This window comes from Xenia sp. Carnegie-2017, unplaced genomic scaffold (genome assembly GCF_021976095.1).
Source record: "Xenia sp. Carnegie-2017 unplaced genomic scaffold, XeniaSp_v1 HiC_scaffold_9, whole genome shotgun sequence".
NCBI lineage: Eukaryota > Metazoa > Cnidaria > Anthozoa > Malacalcyonacea > Xeniidae > Xenia > Xenia sp. Carnegie-2017.
In genome coordinates, this window is record NW_025813559.1 from 13,250 (window position 1) to 32,041 (window position 18,792).

Below are 18,792 nucleotides of genomic sequence, written 5' to 3' on the forward strand. Positions count from 1 at the left end.
GACATCTGAATTAGTTCGTTTAGCATTCAGTGCTCGTCATTATGGACTTTCTACTATTGTGGTTACACAGCAATTGACAAGTATTGCCAAACCTTATCGTGAAAATATAAGTTATTTAGTTGCATTTTATAATACAAACCGCAATAATATGAAAACAATATTTGATGATTATCTTTATGGTTTGAGAAAGATGATATAGAAGAAATAACAAAAAAATTGAAAAATAATAAATTTGCTCATCTATTTATTCAACTAATATATCCATACCAATGGAAAATTGTTATTCCGCAATAAAACATGTGTTAATATATATATGCCAAAGCGTAAAGAGCCTGAAACAATTGATGATATAATTAATGAGATTGATTCCGCAAATGATACTATCAAAGATGCTGTATGTGATGATAATATACAAAATAAACCGCAAGAAAATTTTAATAAAAGAGATCAACTACTTAAACTAGCTGAAGATGGTGATTTAGACAAGTCAGTTGCTTACATTAAAAAGCTAGTCAAAAATTATTGATAAATTATACACTGAATACGAGAAAAACGATTACAAAAGCTAATGAGTTTTTAACTGATTTAGTTATATCAAAATTTTCAGATATATTAAAAGGGTTTGATGCTATTGAAGACTCCAAAGAATTAACAAAACAGCTTAAATCAGACGACCTTTTAAAACGAGATGTGTACAGTTTAGTAGAAAAATATCACCAATATTACCTTTTTAGGTTTTTATCTGGTTGTATAATAATAGTTAACATGTTTACGAACATAAAAATAATAAACCGGATATAAAATCTGAGGAATAATATAAATGAGCTTATTTTATGGGCATGATAAAACAGATATTAATGTAAATATACAAGGATCTGTAGATAAAACACATCTATCAGATAATTATTATACTAAAACTCAAATTAATAATAAATTTAATAACCACTATAACAAAACTCAAGTTGATAATAAATTTAATGACCATTATTATACCAAATCACAAAGTGATAATAACTATTATACCAAAAGTGCTCAGATTCAAGTATGCTTTGATTTCTAATTTACTAAAATATTATACTAAAATACAAGCTGATAATAAATATGTTTTGTTTCAAGATTAGCCAACTATTATACAAAGAATGAAACAAATGGTAAGTATGCTTTAAGTTCTAATTTAAATAAATATTACACAAAGACTGAAACAGATGGTAAGTATGCTTTGACTTCTAATTTAAATAACTATTATAATAAAACACAAGCTGATGGTAAGTATGCTTTGACTTCTAATTTAAATAAATATTATACAAAGATTGAAACAGATGGTAAGTATGCTTTGACTTCTAATTTAAATAACTATTATAATAAAACACAAGCTGATGGTAAGTATGCTTTGACTTCTAATTTAAATAACTATTATACAAAAATGAAACAGATGGTAAGTATGCTTTAACTTCTAATTTAACTAACTATTATACAAAGAATGAAATTGATAGCAGAGTAAATGGTAAAGTAGTACACCATAGCAATCAATTAAATTATAAAATTTTAATACCGACAAGATATTATCAGAATTTATTTTAAAAATATTAAATTTATTGAATTTACACTTTTATTAATAAATCCATCTGATAACACTAAAACAATTAAATTAGATATGATGGTAGATAAGATTAAAAAAAAATTTATCATTAAAGTAACAAATGATAATGAAAAAAAGATAGTTAATGCATTACTAGATTTATATCACGTATACTGTGTTGATGATAAAGATAATAATATTTTATTAATTATTGAACCAACAAAATCTTCAGTTTCACTAGATTATGACGAATGGAAAAGAAAATGGCTGGCAGCATTTAATGGATTAACCAAAATTCAAGTTTATTCACAACATCAATCTACATTATCTATGTCATATAATGGTTTTCACAAAATTTTAGGGCTACTATAGAAGATAATATTCTATCAACTAAAAATTTGTAAATGATGAAATCGAAAAATTAAAAAAATTTATTAAAAATAACTATCAAGCTAAAACTTAAGATGAAGAATAATCCTCATGTTTGACTACATATCACATAACTGTTTGTAATAAGTAATTAATAAAAAAGCGATATACAAAAGAATTCAAAATCCTGAAACAATTATTAAAAACACTTTTAACAAAAATTATATGACACTCGCTTGACAGACAAATTAAAAAAACATATAGATTCCATATTTTGTACAACATTGTATTATTATACATGCGCTGATGAAATGTGCTGCTTACATTAAACAACCATTGTTGAAAACATGCACTAAGACACGCGCCTGACAGGGTCTTGTTAACACTTGATTATTAACACTTGATTATTAACACTTGATTATTATACATGCGCTGATGAAATGTGCTATTACATTAAACAACCATTGTTGAAAACATGCACTAAGACACGCGCCTGACAGGGTCTTGTTAACACTTGATTATTAACACTTGATTATTAACACTTGATTATTATACATGCGCTGATGAAATGTGCTATTACATTAAACAACCATTGTTGAAAACATGCACTAAGACACGCGCCTGACAGGGTCTTGTTAACACTTGATTATTAACACTTGATTATTAAAGACGGTTTTTTGAAGAGCATTTCTTAAGCCTCTGTTATTCTCGAATATTCTTCGAATATTCTTCGAATGTAAGGGGACGCTCAATTTTCACTTCGTGAAAATTTTCCCCGTCGCTTAAATTCTCGAGGGCTCCATTCCCTGCTCAATTTTAGCTACGCTAAAATTTGCGCTACTCGACCCTCTCGAAACGATGCTTGTTAACATTTGTTTGTAAAGACCGTTTTAAAAACATATAGATTCAAATTTTTACCCCTGGAAACAATGACTTTTTCATACAGCTTTCTTACATGACCTTTTACTGAGGGACGCCTTTTGAACCATGGTCTTATTTTATGCTGTTATAAAGAAAGTTTTTACTACTATATTGAAACAAACAATTTTTTACACAGCTTTTTTACATGACCTTTTTACCAGAGGGACGTCTTTGAACCATGGTCTTATTTTAAGCTGTTATAAAAATAGTTTTTACCCAAGGTTATACGTAGTATAGTACATGGGGGATTATAGCGCACTTTTCGTGCGCTAAAACCCCCATGTACTATACTACTAGAATACAAATATCAGCACCTTGTAAACGGCTTACAAGCGAACAATTAATAAGTATACCACACAAACTAAAACATCCACATATTTTCCTCTCTGTCATGACGTCTAGAGAACAAATACGGCAAACCTGACTAATGTTGTGGAAACGTCAGTAAACTCTGAACACCAACAGTGGTTCCAAACCATTTTAATTTCTATTTATTTGTACAGTAAATAAAAATAATTTAAAAGACTTATTCATACCAAGAATGAAGTTGTACTGTGAAAGTTGTGCATTGCGAACTTTCTTATTTAGTGTTGATCCGTGATCCAAGTCTGTATCAACACGATAACCAGCTGCATGGAACTTCTTTTGAATCTAAACATGACCAAAATGTCAATAAAAAAAAAAGGACAAAAAAATTCCAATTCATAAAATAGCAACAATTTGTCCATAGCTGAGTTTGCATTAGCCTGTGCAAGTTCGATCTAAGGCTTACCAAATTAAATTTACCGGTTCGGCATAATCATCATATTTACTACTGACAGGAATTACTACAACTTGATGGGGAGAAAGCCATAAAATCCTAGAAAATAACAGAAAATGCAGTGCGTCAAAATTTTGAAATAAAGTAAAGTAGAATAAAAATGATAAAAAATTTCCAAACAATTAAGAAACTTTGTATCATTTTAATTTAACAATTTAAGGACATTTCATTTGCTTTAAGCTCTGGCATGAGCCAAGAAAACACTCACCATTTTCCACCAAAGCTTTCAGCAAGAATAGCAATCATTTTTTCAACTGAACCTACAATAGCTCGATGAATTATAACAGGATGTAATTTTATATCACCTTCACCACTGTCAATAGAGTAATAGAATATTGATAAATTACTAAATTGTTACAATTTGTAAAGATCTACAATTTCATGGAAACTTAAACTGTGCCGTAATCCTCTGACTATAATACACAGGCTTACATATGTTTGTGAGCCATTATCAATGATATTTACATAGGGGGGATGGATGCACAGGGATACATACATGGACTATTAACTATTATATTGCAATTATCTGTTGACATTGCAATATTAAATGTAACTATATACTTATATGAGGGTGGGTTTGTTTGCGGGCGAGTTTGAATGCAGGTGGGACTTTCAGTGTTCAGCAATGTAGCAGGCTGCATATAAGTATATAGTATATATAAGCATATAAATATATAACAATAGGTTTCTATAGAAACAAATAATCATGTCACTGTTGGTTAAATAAATTAAGTATCAAGACCGTAGTGAGGTTATTCAACGAAAAGCTTACTGGCAAAACTTACCTAGCGTGAGGTTGAATCTCTCAGGAAGTTGGAAATCCAGTTCAATTGTTGCACATTGATGAGACCATCTCATAGCATCAAGAATTTTTATATTAATCTATAAATTGTGATAGCAATGAAATTATAAATTCACAATGGTATACATCTGTAAACATAGAAAGCTTCATCCCCCATCCCCAGGAATTATCTGCCGTTTTTGACCAAAATTATTCAAAGCTTCCATCAGTTTCTAATGAAGCATAAAACAAACTCATTTAGTTAAACAATTAAAAATATTATCAATCATTAAACATTTTCGATATTTATGACAAGACAGCTAAAAAACATTGTAAAGACTGCATTTATGTTCGCTGTGAACAAATTTCCTTCCTTCTTTGGGAGGTAAACAAACCAATCTGTATGTCAAATCAACAAATGAAAACATTCTATATTTTATTTCATTCTTGAATAACTGTCTATATCTTTGATATCCATAAAGAGGAATTGCACACGATGAAACAAATGTAACTTGATTAAATAGTTCATTGGTTTCAACCATTGAGTTGTAATGTTTGAAATGTTCAAGGTTAGAAGCCATCTTGATTTCAGCAAGGAGACTGAACGAGTTAATATTTTAGTTGCAATATTAACAAATACTAAATAAAATCAATTACAAGAAAACAAAAACAATGATGAACCAAAATTGTTAAAGAACATATTTTAAGTAAAAGCGACTCATGCAAGGTAACTCAAATGTTCAACTTATGATGGTGAAAATATAAAAAAAACATGGAGATAAAATAAAGCATGACAATCAATAGATCTTCACTTAGGTAATAATAGCTGCAGATCCAAATTTATAAACAGTGTGTGAAGCACTGACTAAAACATTTTGGCAATCAAATGCACTTGAAAGCCCTGGCAGGTTAGCTAAAGTCCCTCGGTGCTACAAGTCTTGTGACTTTTACTACAAAATCTCCCTCGGCTTTCAAGTACATTTAATCACTAAGTTACCTCACTACCGTGCATCGTTTTACTTATAAAAATATTGCACACGCTAGCTAAAATGTAGATCCCATTAACTACATACATGTATGGTCTTATATGAGCCAGTTTTAAATACTCAAAGAATATTTAGGCAATCAGAGAGTAAAATATTTTTACCTTACTCTGAACAAAACAGTTTTTCTTGTGAGTCTTTTTATCGCAGGGATACGTCGGTATAAAATTCTTATCACCAAAATGTTTCAAATTCCAAATTGGTGAAGTGTTGACTGTGTAGTAAGCTGGTCGATACAACTCATACGCAACGCATCGATTTGCTGTTTAAAATCATGATAGAACTCATGCAGATAGATTGGTTTCACATAGCCAGAATAACAACCAATAACTGTTAGCTTCCAGAACAATTCAGTGAATTCACCACAAATGTCAGTCTGCTACGTGAAGATAGTTCTCTTGCATATGCCTCAAGTCTTTTTTTACGCTTCCGAATTGCATCCTTGAACGCCTTATTTTATATAGTTCAGCCAACATTTACCTATTCTTGCCATAAAATGATTAAGTGTGCTCCAAGTTGACTGAAAATAAAATTGTTCAGCATACGCCATTTTGAAAGCATGTCTATAATTATCCACTATCATCCATTGTAACCATTGAGTTCTATAATAACTCATTATAGAACTCAATGATTGTAACCACTATCAACACCTAATGTCATTGGTCAAAAATAGTCACATTTTTTATTTACTTTTGCCTTTCATTCATGTCATTTCTAGATATGAATTTTCTTATTCGTCCATAGTTCAATCAATAATAAAAAAATATTTATTGTAAATTTTATTATAGCAAATGAACGTGACGCCAAGAGTTTGTAAATTACATGCAATTTTTCGTCGTGGTATAGTGAACTATCTATCTCGACCTTATTTAAACCTGAACATTTTTTATAGTCGTTATATGCATCAATGCATTAATTATAGTCGTTTGATGAAAATATGGAAATATGATAAAATTCTTTTTTAAGGGGGGGTGACTCGATTTTTCTAAAAGTTCTTTTGGATGTGGAAAATGTGTTCAAATGCATGAATTATAGTCTTTTGGTAAAATAATGGAACTAAGATTAAATTCATTTTCAGGGGGGGTGGAATTCCTATTTCTATAAAAGTTCTTTTCGTTGTGGAAAATGTGTTCAACTGCATGAATTATAGTCTTTTGGTGAAAGTATGGAAATATTATAAAATTCATTTTCAGGGGTGGACTCGATTATTTTGTCAAAGTTCTTTTTGATGTGGAAAATGTGTTCAAATACATGAATTATAGTCTTTTGGTGAAATTATGGAAATATTATAAAATTCATTTTCAGGGGGGGTGGAATCCTCATTTTCTAAAAGTTGTTTTTAAGTGGAAAATGTGTTGGAATGCATTAATTATAGTGTTTTCGTGAAAGGTCAATTTCATTTTGGCTTGGTCAAAGTCAGTTTTGTATCGTCACATTAATATACATAATTTTCGTCGATAATATGAAAAAACATTTTTAACTAAGCGCTTCCGACATCACTACGCACGGTCTCATTATAATATTGAAATCCTCATTACCCAAAGCTGACCACGACACACTTTACGAGAACGGAATCGTAACCTTCAATGCAACAAGCCCCTAGCCAGCAAATACTTACTAGAGAAAGCATGGTTTTTACGTATGTAAAAAATTGACGCTCAATATTGCAAAACATATTGAAAGGAAAGCCGAATAATAAATTATTATGGGAAAACTGAAAATGTTACCGATACATAGGTATTTTTGAAAATCATTGTCCGTTGCCTGGCCGTTATTTTGAGCCCTGTTCTTTTTGCTTAGTTAACTCAATTTTTAACAAGGTATTGTTATCTTAATGCAGTTAAGGTAAGGTATGATTGTCACACATTTCTTATTAATTTGCACTCAGGCGAATGAGATGTTACTCGTTGGAAAAGAAACTGACTGCGGTCGAAGCTTGTAACTACGGTTTGGTAACAGAAGTTATTCCTCAAGCCGAAATTGAAAAAGAAATTAACAACAGAATGAAATACATGGCTGCGTTGCCGCCGAAGGTAGCACAAATCTGGACTTTACCGTTATTGCTTCGTTTCATTTAACCATACAATGCTTCTCTCCATTGCAGTCGCTCTCATTGTCCAAGAAATTATGTTGCTCAGTTGAGCTGGAGAAACTTCACGATGTGAATAATAAAGAATGCGAAGTGCTTGCTCAAAAATGGCTCTCGGAGGAATGCGCGCAAGCAGTGATGACTTTTTTACAACGCAAATCAAAAATGTAGTTGAAACATTAAGTTGATTCTTGTTTATGAAATGTTCGATGCATTTTCTTTCTGTGTATGTTATTCAGTTTGATAAAAACCATTTCCACCAAAGTGTTAAGCGTACAAAAGCATCTGCGCAAACATCTACTTGATGTCACGTGACAACATGTTAATTAATGACACTTATTTTTAAACAACTGCATCAATTTTCAACAAATGCGCAAGAAAATAAGGTTATCGCGACTAAGAAGTCCGTTACGCCAGCAGTAAACACTGAAGTCTCAATGACTTGAACGATACAGAACGAGTGTTCGAAATTTTCCAGCAAAAGTTTTTTTGCTATGTTTTGGAACTTGATTCAAAACGCAATTTTTTTCCTCCAAAGTAAAGATTTTAAAAATCGTGGTTAAATGAACGAATATGTTTTGTTATTCAACTCAAGTTACGAATGATTTACACCAACAACGCTACAAATTCCGCTGCGTAAAGGTTACAAACGGATCATTGGGGGACACAATATCCTATATGTACAACAAATATTTGCACGCGCTATAAGTCCGATCGCAAGTATACCTGGATGGTAAGCCATTCCTGTAAGCTCGTCCACCATCTTCTTACGATGCCATGTTGCTGATGTACTTTTGAAACAAATCGCGTTCCTCGTGATTTTTATCCTCAAGTTCTTGTATATTACCGTTGACCATCAACGTCTGTTTCTCGAAGGCACTACAATATTAAATATGCTGCTTTACTATTTGCTGACATGGGATTTTTCAAAGTTCGAAACTGTAAATGTTTTCATCATCTTCGACGTGAACGTCCATGAATAACAATAGAAATCTATTGCATTTTCAAAGGTCCGTGTCCTCTCTCTAGTTGCTAAGCTCCGCCCACCCCCTTCCTCTCCTTTCCAATAGTGCCCAATCTCTCTCCCTCGTAAAAATAGACACACAAACCTGTCTAGAAACTAGTGAAGATCTCGCCAAAAGTGAATTGAGCTCCTCCTCGAAATGTTTGAAAGATAAAATTTCTGCGACAATTCCGCGTTCCTTTGCCATGTCGCAGTCGAGTTTCGTGTTTCATAGAATAACAGACATTGCCTGATTTAAAGGAAATTCACCGTAAGACAAAATGATTTTTTTTTAAAGCATCTCGGTTCTTTTATAAAAACAACAATTATGCTTCACGATACACTTTTTTTAAGGTGGGTGGGGGGGGGGTTAGGGATAGGGAGTAAAGAATTTTGGGGAACTTAGATAAAGCTATTCGTAGTTTTAATTACTTTTCAATCTCACAGTTAATTTAACACCTCAGAACATAACACATCCTCTCAGGTTCAAGAAAAGAAAACATTTTAATGTTTATATAAAGTGATCAATAGGCGTGGATACAACTCAAATACATAACATGGCAAAATATGACCTAGTGCCCAGGCCTCCGTTTAATATAAACAAGTCACGTGTACCTGTGAATGACCAAATAAATTAGGTACAGTTAGAGAGCAACATCCAACTGGAGGATGACCCAACTCCACAAACTTCGTTTGAAAAGTTGCCTTTAAAAAACACGACGAATACGTCAACTGAAATAAAAATTACGTAATGTTGTACTGAGGAGTCACTAGGAGTCACTAAGATCAGTTCTTACCAAACTGGAAACATTGGTCTATAAACAAGAAGAAGCGTTATGAATACGTTCCGCTTTCGCGCATGTATATTTACTTTTCATAATTGGAAAGGTCGTCGTTTAATTAGATTCGTGCTCAGTTACAATTGGTTTTTTCTATGAAATTAGATTGTCCCCCCGCTATATAATTTGAATTAGAATTTTAGCAAATTGTGAAGTTGTTTCAAAGTAGTTTGCCACCTACTTCGAACTGCTGAGCACAAAGTAATTTTGCTAACTCGCAATGACTGTTCATGCGTCTATTTCTATAATACTATAGTTCATGCGACTTAAACGATCTCATGACACCGTTGAAATAAATGAAATGGTAATCGAGTTCCATCGGTTCTAATCGCTAATAAAGCGCTCGCAAGAAAAATGTTTCGTTTGATCATAGTGTGTGTGTGTCATCGTGGGGTAACTTCATATGCTGAAAAGACAGTTAAATTTTCCATGCACCTAACTCCCAAAGACTATAGCTAATGTGTCTATTTCACAAAGACTTTAGTTCATGCACCTAAAGGCTATAAAATCTATATATATGTATATTGTTCGTGCATCTTAACAATATAGTTCATGTACCTAACTCCCAAAGACTATAGTTCACAAACTTAACTTTCAAAGAATATCTTTCACACACCCAACTTCAAAGACTAAACTCCCAAAATTCTTCTTCATGCACCTAAACTCGGAACGACTATAGTTCATACACCTAACTCCCAAAGACTATATTTCACGCACGTAACTCGCAAAGACTATAAGATCATGCGTCTATTTCCCAAAGAGTTTAGTTCATGCAACTAACACCAAAGAAAATAGTTAATGTATCTAATTACCAAAGACTATAGTTCATGCACCTTACTCCGAAGGACTATAGTTCATGAAAGAGCTCCCAAAGACTATAGTTCATGCACCTAACATCCAAAGACTATAGTTAAAGCACTTAAATTCCAAAACTTATATTTCACGCACCTAAATCTCAAAGATTGTTCATGCGTTTATTTCCCACTTATTGAACTCACTTGATTGGTGAATTGTATTTTCCCATGTTTTCAAAACTTTCTTAAAGGTCGTACATTCCAATTCTTGTTCTTAATTCCAGGATCACATACATATGAACTATTGACCAGACAAAATCATGATATCTAATTACAATGTGACATCACTCTTCACATCCATACCATTAGACATAGCCAAACAACACAACTAGACAAATAAAATCCTAGACTTACTCAACCTTTGCCTCTCCACTGAATTCTTCTTCTAAAACTCATACTATAGACAACTTTCAGCGAATCAATGGGGTCACCACTATACACCTTCCTCGCAAAAGCTGTCGTGCAAAACCTCGAAACACAATCAGTCACCAACAGCACAGATGAAACAGACAGACTATGGAATAGATATAAAGACGATATCTTTGCCATAGTCAAGAAAGCAAAACTGGACAAATGCTACACACCATAAAAATACTACAAAGAAGATAACCTTCACTAAAGACAAAAAAACACAACAAGACTAAACAAACAAGTATACGGCATAAATACCCTTACAGACCAAATACTTGATTTCAACCGTAATCATTCCACACAACACAAAATAAGCAACATTCGAACACTTTTCAACAGAATTAACACTCACTGCAGCACAGAAGAAGCCAAAACAGAACGCAACTACTTGTTCTCATTTATAAAAACTAGTTACCCTATAGAAACTTTATAGACGAAACTATAAGCAAAATCAGTCAGAACTTTACTACTAACGGACACCTCCCGAAAGCAGACACTGCTATTAGGTCCCTGCCAATACTCTTACTATTAACTTATTTACAACCTCTCATAAGCAGACACCAAAACAATCTTCAAACAATTCTGTAGTGTTTATGGTGTTTCGAAAGTTCACTTTTAGGGGTGGTCATGGGAGAAAAATTTACATGAGTTTAATATTTACTGAGGAAATTACCATACACCAGCTATGGTCAAATGGCAATTTTGCACAAATTAACAAATATTCGTGGCAGAGATTGAATTTTTATATTTTCGTTGTTTCAAGAAATTTACATTGTTTTTGCTGGCATACGATAGAACATATTTCGCATACCTTCCTCCTAAACCCACTTTCCGTCATATTTTGCCGTTTAGTGTGCATTTCATAGCCGAATCTTATAACTTAGATATTTCATACAGGGACAATCCTTCACCATTGATAAGTGTCGTCGCTTTTGTGCTCGATAAATCCCGCTTCGAAAAAATATAGATATGACGATATATTTTCGGATATTTTGGGGGTTTTTTTGTAGTGTTGTTCGCAATGATTCATAAATAGATCAAATTGAACCTTAGCCGACAATTACCCCGCACGTGTGATTGGGTCAAGATTGTCTGTCTAATACATTGTATACAGAACCATTTAAAAACCGCTATAAAGCTATTAAAACCAACAAAACACAATTAAAAACTATGTATAATAACTATATATATCGTAACAACGAATATTTTCATATTTTTCGATATTTTCGGTACATCGATATATCGATATACCGAAAAACCAATATCGATAAACCGATATTTAAAACCCCGATATTTATCGATAATTCGATATGTCGCAACAGCCTACCTCGCAAGAGCCTTTATCGTCGTAAACATGCTTGGACTCATTCATGTTTTCAGTGGTTGACGAGTCCTCATCCAAAACTCTCGAGCGTATGCTAGGTGCTTCAACTACGTTCAATTTCATCAAGCTATCTTCAACCTGGCGTCGTTGTTTCTCTTCTGCCATGCTTGATTTTGTTTCAATGTTGGAAGTTTCATTTTCAAGCAGTTCTTCTACCTCGATCTACGAATTATAATATCTGTCATAAATATTAAAGCAGTTTGTTTATGTAGAAAATATGCAGACACAAAGTTATGAAGAGAAATGAAAACATCTTTAACATTGTCACGGATATTACGAGGGGCATAACAAAGTGTTGATAAGTTTGACTAATTCTACGTTTATAAGAAACTTTTAAACAATTCTAACCCTAACCTTAACACTTAAACTAATCATAATCTAACCCTGACCTAATCCATACCCTAACCATTGAACCAATGTATGAACTGTAGTCAATTGTAGTCACATTATAAAGCCTACTTCCTATTGTTTTTGGAGTTCAATGTGTATTCTAATCTTTCGTTTCCAATCCGCATTTTATTCTTGTAATCTTGTAGTCCATATTCTTGCAACCATTTCTCAAATGGATATTCACAAATGGAGACTCGACAAGATATGTTAATATTTTTCACCAAACAAACATTTGTCACAGTCTGTTACTGGTCTTGCAGCTGGAATATGAAATGTTTGTAAGTGTGGCAGGAAAATTACATTTATATAGCTACTCTTTGTTTTGCTATGTTAATTATTACACAATAACAAGAAAACGAATGAAGAATTTGTCACATTTACGACTAAAAACAGTAAAATTCTAGAGCTCCAGTACGAATAGCAAATGACTGTCGAAACGAGGGACGATCTTGGCCCACTGCGATAATATTTTACCAAATGAAGGGAATTCCACAAAACATGTCCATTTGGACATATTATACAAGTGCACATGTGTCAACTAACCCTGGTTTAACCAAGGTTTGCGTTAAATACGACGCTTTATATTTTTCATCGCTGTAGTATGAACTACTTTGTTGATAAATATATAGTAATTCTGCGAGTAAAATATCTTTACCTTCCTCTGCACAACAAAGTTTTTCTTGTATCAACGCACACAGCCTCCTACTAGCTCAAGAAACAAGCCAAAATATGAAAGAGAAGCGATCTCGTTTGAGTGAAAACTTGATGGTAAAAGTTGAAAAGTTGCTGATGGTTATCGCCATAAATTACCAATGGAAGAATTTACCACCACGATAAAATCAATATTACCACCACTGATAAAGTATTAGTGACCAATGCCGCCAGTTTGCCAGTGACCAGTGGCATGTACGCGTACCTATTTTTCTATAATTGCGACGCATCATGGGATTTACATTCAAATTTATTTTTGTGAGTAAATTCATTTTATCTTTACCATAAAATGTTGTTTTACTTCAAAATCTTCGCTTGTCAGACTTCGTGAGCTGACTAAATCTCGCAAGCGTTCGATCACGGCCATGACCGATTTTTCACCGAGTACTTTGTTGTCACGTGTTCTGACGTTGACCGTGTCTGAGACCGTCTCTTTTCACCAACAACTGTTTAAAAACAACATAAAACCATTTAACCAATCGCATTTAGTAATAAAATGAACATCTATTTTGCTTTTAAAATAGACAACACTTAAAAGACAATGAACACAAAACAAACAAACACAAACAACAAACAATCCAACAACAGCAAACGATAATACCTTACATTTTACAACTCGCACATCAACTGACTACCAAGAACAACGAGTACTGACAAGTGAGCATCACAATGCACAACATTACAAACAGCACTGACTATAGACAACGACTTACGTTAGAAAGTAGGTTAACAAACTCAAAACAAAAATCATTGAACAGAATACAAATATCAGCACCTTATAAACGGCTTACAAGCGAACAATTAATAAGTATACCACACAAACTAAAACATCCACATATTTTCCTCTCTGTCATGACGTCTAGAGAACAAATACGGCGAACCTGACTAATGTTGTGGAAACGTCAGTAAACTCTGAACACCAACAGTGGTTCCAAACCATTTTAATTTCTATTTATTTGTACAGTAAATAAAAATAATTTAAAAGACTTATTCATACCAAGAATGAAGTTGTACTGTGAAAGTTGTGCATTGCGAACTTTCTTATTTAGTGTTGATCCGTGATCCAAGTCTGTATCAACACGATAACCAGCTGCATGGAACTTCTTTTGAATCTAAACATGACCAAAATGTCAATAAAAAAAGGACAAAAATTCCAATTCATAAAATAGCAACAATTTGTCCATAGCTGAGTTTGCATTAGCCTGTGCAAGTTCGATCTAAGGCTTACCAAATTAAATTTACCGGTTCGGCATAATCATCATATTTACTACTGACAGGAATTACTACAACTTGATGGGGAGAAAGCCATAAAATCCTAGAAAATAACAGAAAATGCAGTGCGTCAAAATTTTGAAATAAAGTAAAGTAGAGTAAAAATGATAAAAAATTTCCAAACAATTAAGAAACTTTGTATCATTTTAATTTAACATTTTAAGGACATTTCATTTGCTTTAAGCTCTGGCATGAGCCAAGAAAACACTCACCATTTTCCACCAAAGCTTTCAGCAAGAATAGCAATCATTTTTCAACTGAACCTACAATAGCTCGATGAATAATAACAGGATGTAATTTTATATCTCCTTCACCACTGTCAATAGAGTAATAGAATATTGATAAATTACTAAATTGTTACAATTTGTAAAGATCTACAATTTCATGGAAACTTAAACTGTGCCGTAATCCTCTGACTATAATACACAGGCTTACATATGTTTGTGAGCCATTATCAATGATATTTACATGGGGATGGATGCACAGGGATACATGCATGGACTATTAACTATTATATTGCAATTATCTGTTAACATTGCAATATTAAATGTAACTATATACTTATATGCGGGTGGGTTTGTTTTGAGTTTGAATGCAGGTGGGACTTTCAGTGTTCAGCAATGTAGCAGGCTGCATATAAGTATATAGTATATATAAGCATATAAATATATAACAATAGGTTTCTATAGAAACAAATAATCATGTCACTGTTGGTTAAATAAATTAAGTATCAAGACCGTAGTGAGGTTATTCAACGAAAAGCTTACTGGCAAAACTTACCTAGCGTGAGGTTGAATCTCTCAGGAAGTTGGAAATCCAGTTCAATTGTTGCACATTGATGAGACCATCTCATAGCATCAAAATTTTTATATTAATCTATAAATTGTGATAGCAATGAAATTATAAATTCACAATGGTATACATCTGTAAACATAGAAAGCTTCATCCCCCATCCCCAGGATTTATCTGCCGTTTTTGACCAAAATTATTCAAAGCTTCCATCAGTTTCTAATGAAGCATAAAACAAACTCATTTAGTTAAACAATTAAAAATATTATCAATCATTAAACATTTTCGATATTTATGACAAGACAGCTAAAAAACATTGTAAAGACTGCATTTATGTTCGCTGTGAACAAATTTCCTCCCTTTTTTGGGAGGTAAACAAACCAATCTGTATGTCAAATCAACAAATGAAAACATTCTATATTTTATTTCATTCTTGAATAACTGTCTATATCTTTGATATCCATAAAGAGGAATTGCACGATGAAACAAATGTAACTTGATTAAATAGTTCAATGGTTTCAACCATTGAGTTGTAATGTTTGAAATGTTCAAGGTTAGAAGCCATCTTGATTTCAGCAAGCGGAGACTGAAACGAGTTAATATTTTAGTTGCAATATTAACAAATACTAAATAAAATCAATTACAAGAAAACAAAAACAATGATGAACCAAAATTGTTAAAGAACATATTTTAAGTAAAAACGACTCATGCAAGGTAACTCAAATGTTCAACTTATGATGGTGAAAATATAAAAAAAACATGGAGATAAAATAAAGCATGACAATCAATAGATCTTCACTTAGGTAATAATAGCTGCAGATCCAAATTTATAAACAGTGTGTGAAGCACTGACTAAAACATTTTGGCAATCAAATTCACTTGAATATCCTGGCAGGTTAGCTAAAGTCCCTCGGTGCTACAAGTCTTGTGACTTTTACTACAAAATCTCCCTCGGCTTTCAAGTACATTTAATCACTAAGTTACCTCACTACCGTGCATCGTTTTACTTATAAAAATATTGCACACGCTAGCTAAAATGTAGATCCCATTAACTACATACATGTATGGTCTTATATGAGCCAGTTTTAAATACTCAAAGAATATTTAGGCAATCAGAGAGTAAAATATTTTTACCTTACTTTGAACAAAACAGTTTTTCTTGTGAGTCTTTTTATCGCAGGGATACGTCGGTATAAAATTCTTATCACCAAAATGTTTCAAATTCCAAATTGGTGAAGTGTTGACTGTGTAGTAAGCTGGTCGATACAACTCATACGCAACGCATCGATTTGCTGTTTAAAATCATGATAGAACTCATGCAGATAGATTGGTTTCACATAGCCAGAATAACAACCAATAACTGTTAGCTTCCAGAGCAATTCAGTGAATTCACCACAAATGTCAGTCTGCTACGTGAAGATAGTTCTCTTGCATATGCCTCAAGTCTTTTTTTACGCTTCCGAATTGCATCCTTGAACGCCTTATTTTATACAGTTCAGCCAACATTTACCTATTCTTGCCATAAAATGATTAAGTGTGCTCCAAGTTGACTGAAAATAAAATTGTTCAGCATACGCCATTTTGAAAGCATGTCTATAATTATCCACTATCATCCATTGTAACCACTATCAACATCCTAATGTCATTGGTCAAAATAGTCACATTTTTATTTACTTTTGCCTTTCATTCATGTCATTTCTAGATATGAATTTTCTTATTCGTCCATAGTTCAATCAATAATAAAAAAATATTTATTGTAAATTTTATTATAGCAAATGAACGTGACGCCAAGAGTTTGTAAATTACATGCAATTTTTCGTCGTGGTATAGTGAACTATCTATCTCGACCTTATTTAAACCCAGTGAACTCTACAACAACTGGAAGGCTAACTTGGACGCCATCTTTGAAGCCTGCATGAGCGCCGCCATTGAAGGTACGGAGGCGAAATTGCCGAATTTTGCAAAAACAGTGGTCTTCAAGCCAGCTTAATGTCTAAAAATCTTAAACAATGTTTGGAGATTGTTTTTTATCATTTATTGTACGAACATTTTTACTTGCTAAAACTTACATATTACTTGAAGTCGTTTGAGAAGTTCCTTTCTCTTAAATTTATTCTTAAGTTTATCATACATTACATTACAGATGTAAATTTTTTTTTGGGTCTAAGGACATGAGAGTAGAAAACATTGAGGTGTAAAATAATCTCTAAACATGAAAGAAGATGCCGCTACTATACTGGGGAAATGCCAGTAAATTTGATGATCAATTTTCACATGTTTTATACTTGTTGCGAGGTATGTCATTTTGTACGTTTTATGTAAATTTTCGTGAATTAAAAATACTGTGAAAAGTCCCAAATGGATTGCCAGCTGATGAAAAATCATTTTACACCTTAATGATTTCTTCCTCTAAATTGTTTTCATCAGTTACCATGTTGGGGCAAAATTCCATACAGTGAAAAGAATTTCTGCTAATTTTATGCTTTGCTGAGCTTCGACACTCTCATGTACTCTCCCAACATGGCTTATATGACGTCAAAAGAAAACACACTATAGCTACGGTTGAATGAAAACAGCCCCAAACATCATTAAATATTTGTTAAAATTGCGTATATATTATTACGAAACAGCGATTTTGTGCACGTTATGATGACAAATTTCCATATTGCATTGAAAAGCGTATTTCGAAAACATTTATCAAACGCTGACACTTGCTGGCATGGTGACCATGTTTAATTTAAATACATATGCATATTTTAAGCTGACAGTCGTTTCAAAACTACCGATGGATGTTATTTATTCATCACGGCATAAATGCTTTTCAAACAACATTATTATTCTAAAATCATTACTTAATAGAAATTTGTACAACATTATTCCAAAATAGGTGGCAGGAGCCTACTTTGAAATACTTTACCACAAAATTCGTTTTCTAAGTCAGAGAGCGAGGGAACTCTCTGACTTAGTAAAATACGCCGATTTCAACAGAGTATATATGCTCTCTCAAAATCCAAGATTTCTTAAAATCTAAAAGATAGCCAAAGAACAAATTAGCGACACAATAAAACAAACACATAAACCTGAAAAAGACTGAAGTCACTAAGCTACAAGTCAGTGAAACAAATAAAAAATTTTATACCTCATCTTGTTTTTCATCTTGTTTCCATCAGCATGCTTCCCGTCTCTCCGTCAGCATCCTCTTCGTCGCTCCATCAGCATCCTCTTCGTCGCTCCATCAGCATCCTCTTCGTCGCTCCATCAGCATCCTCTTCGTTGCTTCATACGCATCCACCTCGTAACGCCATCAGCATCCTCCTCGGAGCGCCATCAGCATCCTCCTCGTAGGACCATCAGCATCCTCCTCGCAGGACCATCAGCATCCTCTTCGTCGCTCCATCAGCATCCTCTTCGTCGCTCCATCAGCATCCATCAGCATCAGCATCCTCTTCGTAGCTCCATCAGCATCCTCCTCGTAGCACCATCAGCATCCTCCTCGTAGCTCCATCAGCATCCTCCTCGTAGCGCCATCAGCATCCT

The 18,792-nt window shown here is 33.2% G+C and overlaps 5 long non-coding RNA genes across 8 annotated transcripts; 1 reads left to right on the top strand and 4 right to left on the bottom strand.

The window, feature by feature from the left end:
* Nucleotides 1–1,492: 1,492 nt before the first annotated feature.
* Nucleotides 1,493–7,866, top strand: LOC124459374. The gene is made up of 3 exons (XR_006953587.1): nt 1,493–1,504; nt 7,402–7,546; nt 7,618–7,866. It is a non-coding gene; the product is annotated as an uncharacterized LOC124459374 (long non-coding RNA).
* Nucleotides 3,410–6,113, bottom strand: LOC124459380. Of its 3 annotated transcripts, none has more exons than XR_006953597.1 (5): nt 5,618–6,113; nt 4,475–4,571; nt 3,898–3,958; nt 3,642–3,728; nt 3,410–3,520 (listed from the first exon to the last, which is right to left on the bottom strand). It is a non-coding gene; the product is annotated as an uncharacterized LOC124459380 (long non-coding RNA). The 3 variants fall into 3 exon arrangements; XR_006953598.1 differs by having other exon boundaries at nt 3,898–3,949; nt 5,618–6,112; XR_006953595.1 differs by lacking the exon at nt 3,898–3,958 and having other exon boundaries at nt 5,618–6,106.
* On the bottom strand, nt 6,170–17,195 carry LOC124459388. The gene is made up of 2 exons (XR_006953608.1): nt 17,115–17,195; nt 6,170–6,388 (listed from the first exon to the last, which is right to left on the bottom strand). It is a non-coding gene; the product is annotated as an uncharacterized LOC124459388 (long non-coding RNA).
* On the bottom strand, nt 8,162–13,251 carry LOC124459381. 2 transcript variants are annotated; one of them, XR_006953599.1, is made up of 5 exons: nt 13,139–13,251; nt 12,037–12,255; nt 9,221–9,310; nt 8,712–8,855; nt 8,162–8,481 (listed from the first exon to the last, which is right to left on the bottom strand). It is a non-coding gene; the product is annotated as an uncharacterized LOC124459381 (long non-coding RNA). The 2 variants fall into 2 exon arrangements; XR_006953600.1 differs by having other exon boundaries at nt 9,221–9,337.
* LOC124459379 lies at nt 13,505–15,322 on the bottom strand. Its single transcript, XR_006953594.1, has 4 exons — nt 15,247–15,322; nt 14,423–14,509; nt 14,192–14,306; nt 13,505–13,640 (listed from the first exon to the last, which is right to left on the bottom strand). It is a non-coding gene; the product is annotated as an uncharacterized LOC124459379 (long non-coding RNA).
* Nucleotides 17,196–18,792: the final 1,597 nt, after the last annotated feature.